The following is a 5,028-nucleotide window of genomic DNA, read 5'->3' on the forward strand; positions in this document are numbered from 1 at the left end:
TATAAGCCTCCCCTAGTCCCCAAAATGTAAATGTACATGTTGGTCTGATAGCAGGCTGCTGTTTGAGGTCCAGATATCTTCTTTTGGATATCCTTCAGTACTTACAAGCTACTCAGATGTTTGGAAGGTATTTTAATGATGTATATTTAGATGTTGCTGTGGTCTGTGTTTAATGGAGGGGCTGCGAATGTATTAGTTGTTCCGCTGTAATCAGCAGGTAATTCAGGCCTCCTGAAAGTTGGGCCCAACCCTCTGAAACCAGTGTCCTCTGGTACTTACCAGCTTTCCTGTTCGGAAGGCTGGTATGCCAGCTGAGACAACTGCCTAAACATAAATGTCGAGCTTCCCATTCGCCGCACGCCAATCGTGAATGCTAGCGCTGTCCTCAATGCCTGCTCCCGCCAATCTTGCTCATGCTGATCTCAGTCTTGTGTGTAGGGGGAGCAAGTGAGAAGCAACATGCCTTGGCATTTCTGTCAGGGTTGCTTAAATGAAGCCCATGGAATTCTTAACCAACGAGTGTGTTAAAATGTCTACCCAAAGTGCTAAAGGGAACACAGAAAGAAATCCTGCCCAGAGTCCTGTCTCTCTAACCTCCCCCTCAACTCTGAACACTTGCAGAGCTGCTGGGGTTCACTGAGTGTGTAGGTCCTGTGGTGAGGAGCCCATGAGATGTAGGTGGGACAGACAGAAATACTGGCCTGGATTTCTTGGCTTGCTGCAGGTTTGATCGATCGCACAGAGTGGCATGCCAGAGGGTGATGCCATGGTCTGGGAGCTGGGAGAGATTCCAGGCTACAAAGAGCTCACTGAGGTGCAGCAGGGAAAGCTGGAAGGAAGTTAATGAGGGGGGCAGTGTGGTGTGGCGGGGAGGGCCGCCGCCTTTCATTTCCAGAGACCTGGGTTCAATCCTGATCTCCGGTGCTGTCAGTTCAGAATTTCTCTGTGTAACCACATGGGTAGATATGCAGACTGGTGGGTTAATCAGACACTTTAAATTGCTGCTAGTGTGTGGGGGAGTTGATGAGAATGTGGGGAGAACAGTATATGGTTAGTATAAGTGGGTGTTTGATGTTTAGGTGCAGACTCGGTGGGTGGAAGCGCCTGTTTCCATTAGGTATGACTCTGTGAGTTTAGAATTTAAAATACAATGTGTTGAGGAACAGGAAGCCAGCTGGGTTGATGTGTGACCAGAGTGTGCTGGGAACCTGACCTCTTCCTCATATGAATATCAGGGATGACTCGACGCAGCTTGAAGACTATCGGATCTCCTGCACCACATTCCTCTCTCAAACAATGCACTGCTCACTCATCACGGTAGGCATGACAGTGTAGCAGTTAGCATAATGCTATTACAGCACCAGCGACCCTCTGGTTCAATTCCGGCTGCTCTCTGTAAGGAGTTTGTACGTTCTCCCCATGTCTGTGTGTGTTTCCTCCGGGTGCTCTGGTTTCCTCCCAAATTCCAAAGTTGTGGAACTTTGTTAGCAAAGTTAGGAAGTTGTGGGCATGTTATGTTGGCGCCGGAAGCGTAGCGACACTTGAGGGCTGCCCCTAGAACTCTCTATGCAAAAGATACATTTCACTGTGTGTTTCGATGTACATGTGACTAATAAAGATATCTTATCTTCCCAGCTCATCCTGGGATCTTGCTGTGCTAGACACAGCTACCATGCTAGCTGATGCCAGAAAGTGGCTGAAGCCTCTCTATGTGACACAATTTGAGATCTCCCCCAGATATGGGCGGGTACTTGGGTGCAGTCTCAGTATTCGAAGGTGGTAAGAATCAACACATTCGGGAGAGAACCGGAGGGTCAGGCAAATTCTGTACCTGCCCACGTTATTTCCCAAAAACAAATTCAACTGCTTGAGTTCCACATCCTTGATGAATGACAAAATGTGAATCAGCAAATTAAAACAATAATGATGACAGAGCTTTCTCATTCTCTCCTCTCCTTCTCAGGCAGTCCCTTGGGATTGAGGATGACTTGCTTCCACTCCAGTTCTGTGGCTTCTGAGGGGGCTGAAGACACTAATGTGGGAATTGCAGACTGCCCCAGGAGGTGCTTGCTGGGGTGCGCAGCTTGGGAGGTGATGCACTCCTTCAGCTATTTACGTCAGACTTCCGCAGTGAAGAGTTTGGAGTAATCACTTGTCTGCGTGAGTTTTCTCTGGGTGCTCCGGTTTCCTCCCACATTCGAAAGGCGTACGGGTTAGGAAGTTGTGGGCACGCTATGCTGGCGCTGGAAGCATGGCGACACTTGCGGGCTGCCTCCAGAATATTCTACGCAAAAGATGCATTCCACTGTATGTTTCGATGTACACGTGACTAATAAAGATATCTTATCTTATCACTTCCATCCCAAGTGCTTCTTCTCCATTTTGAGCAGTCACGGACCAGGGATCCGCAAGAGTCTTTCGAGATGTTGCACTTTCCCATGGGGGTTATGAGAATATCATTGAACTGCTTCCTCTGCCCACCGGGCAATCTTGCAATGACAGGACTTGGGGAGTAGAAGAGTTGAGCATGCGAACTATGCGTGCCTTGTCCACCAGAGGTAGTTGACCCCAGCTGGAACCTTGATGCCAAGGATGCTGTCCTGGGAAAGGACACTTATCCTGCCATAAGGTTTGAAGGATTTTGTGGGGGCAGCATTGGTAGTATCTTTCCAGTGCCTTGAGTTGCCTACTGTAGGTAGTCAATGCCTCAGAAGGACACAGGAAGGCAGGATCGCTGCTGCCCAGCAGACTATGAGCCTTGTGCCAGGTTTGAGGTCTTGATCTTCAAACAACTTTTCTTCAGATAGCCAATTGTGTACCGGGGCACTGAAGATCAAAGTGATTTTCATCATTGATGTTGGCCTTCATTGAGATGTGTCTCCAAAGATATAAGGTCATTTACGGAGCTTTATTGTTGGAGGGCAGTGTTGTGTAGGGGAACAGGTTGATAGAGGACTTCATTTTATGGAAGTTAAATGTCAGTCTCATTCTCTCATACTCTTCACTGAATGAGTCAGCAATGACCTGGAGCTCAGCATCTGAATGTGCACACAATGCAAGCTTTGTCGTATACTGCAACTTGAAGGGTAACCTTGCTTGTGGAGTGCAAGCAAATGAGGTTGAACAGCTTCTCATTTTGCCTGCAGATTAGCTTCATGCTAGTTGAAGATTAGGAAGCTTGTTGGAGATGAGGTACAATATTACCATGAAGTCACAGAGTCATACAGCGCAGAAACAGGCCCTTCAGCCCACCATGTCCATGCTGACCATCAAGTACTTAGCTACACTAATCTCATTTACCAGCACTTGGTCCGTAGCCTACTATGTCTGTTGTGACCTAACCAAAGTTTTATAAAGTTGTACCAAGACCTTCCTGTTCTTATATTCTGTGCCCTGGCTAATGAAGGCAAGCACCTTGTATGCTTTGTTCGCCACCATATCTACCTGTGCTGCCGCTTTCACGACCTTCGGACTTGTACATAGAGGTCCCTTAGTTCTCTGTACTCCCTGGGGCTTCCCAAAATGCATCACCTCACATGTCAGGATTAAATTCCATCTGCCAACACTCTGCCCAATTTAGCAGCTGATCAGCATCATTTTATAACCAATGTCCACCCTCCTCACTATCCACAACACCACCAATTTTTGTGTTATCTGAGAACCTATGAATCATACCTCATATACTCACATCTAAATTGTTAATGTATATATAATAAATAGTGAGGGTACACCACTGGTCATAGCCCTCCAACACAAAAGCACCTCTGCTTGTTTTGGATCCAATTTGCCGATCTGCCTTTGATCCCATGGGCTCTAACCTTTTGGACCAGCCTTCCATGTGGTGTTTCTTTTGAAATGAAGGTTTTATTTCACTCTCTCAATGTTTCTGGCTGGCTGCTGCCACTTGGCCAGCAATTCAACCTAAGTCTCTCTGTCCCTATGGAGTCAGCCTCTGCCTCCTGTCGGGATCCTTCTTGACCGCCTTCTGCCCCTGCAGCACCTTCCTGGTGACAGACTTGGAGCCACGGCTGAAGTAGCTGGTGGCGTTGCGGCGCTGACCCCCATCGCTCTTGGTCATGGCACACTGTGATGTGGCTCAGGTGTAGTCATCACTGTAAGGAGCCAGCAGCAACACCAGCAATGGTGCCACTGTGCTGCCCAAGCTCAACAGTAATACCCAAACTGTCCCAACTGTTCCCATCTCTTGAGGTTGCTGGGACTGGAGTGGAAACGGTGGGAGTTGCCCTGATTGTCAGCTTCCCATCTTGTTTCATTTCACTCCACCCATGCCAGGATTGTTGCTGGCATATATTTCCCACCCCTACATGTGAATGTTTGCAGGGACACATATCTCAGCTCCCTGCTCCTTTCTCTTCTGGTTCCCATCATCCATGACTCCACCTGAAGGAAAATGACAGTGTACTTATGTACATATGTACAGCACCATCCATCTGGATGGCACACAAACAAAGGCTTTTCACTGTATCTTGGTCCATGTGACAATAATAAGCCAATGCCAGTGGACCCAGGGGATCAGGGTTTGATGGAGGCCTACTTTCTGTCTCAGCTTAAACACCCACCTGTGTCACCTCACTCTCCTCCAAGGTCAATGGAAGCTGCACACTATATTTTTCTACCAACCTTCTCCTTTAAATGCTGCCCTCCCTTTCTGATGCTGCAGCAGTGGTCCAGACCTCCACCGATAAAGCTATCTGGCCTCTTAGAGACAGGAATCCCACAGGTACCTGACCTCCATCATGAATGAACTCTGACCCAGGGAAATAGGTCAACATCAGGTGGGGTCAACGGGATACCATAAGTCCTGCCATGTTACCACTCCACCCCATAGAGAGGAATTCAACCTTAAATGCAGGCCAAGTTTGTTTCTGTCATATAGTAGTTGATCCCAACTTATCCTTAGGAGGGTTAGGACATTGGGGTGTTTCCAACTCCCAGATTCCACAGTCAGAATGCTTCAGCCATTAGTCTGTTGTGGGGGCATTGTTTTGTAGCATTGAACATTTGCAG

General features: G+C 47.8%; 1 long non-coding RNA gene across 1 annotated transcript; it reads left to right on the plus strand.

Moving 5' to 3' along the window:
* The first annotated feature begins 1,210 nt into the window (after positions 1-1,210).
* LOC127569783 (uncharacterized) lies at positions 1,211-2,351 on the plus strand. The gene is made up of 2 exons (XR_007956244.1): positions 1,211-1,317; positions 1,964-2,351. It is a non-coding gene; the product is annotated as an uncharacterized LOC127569783 (long non-coding RNA).
* Positions 2,352-5,028: the final 2,677 nt, after the last annotated feature.

This window comes from Pristis pectinata, chromosome 4 (genome assembly GCF_009764475.1).
Source record: "Pristis pectinata isolate sPriPec2 chromosome 4, sPriPec2.1.pri, whole genome shotgun sequence".
Lineage (NCBI taxonomy): Eukaryota > Metazoa > Chordata > Chondrichthyes > Rhinopristiformes > Pristidae > Pristis > Pristis pectinata.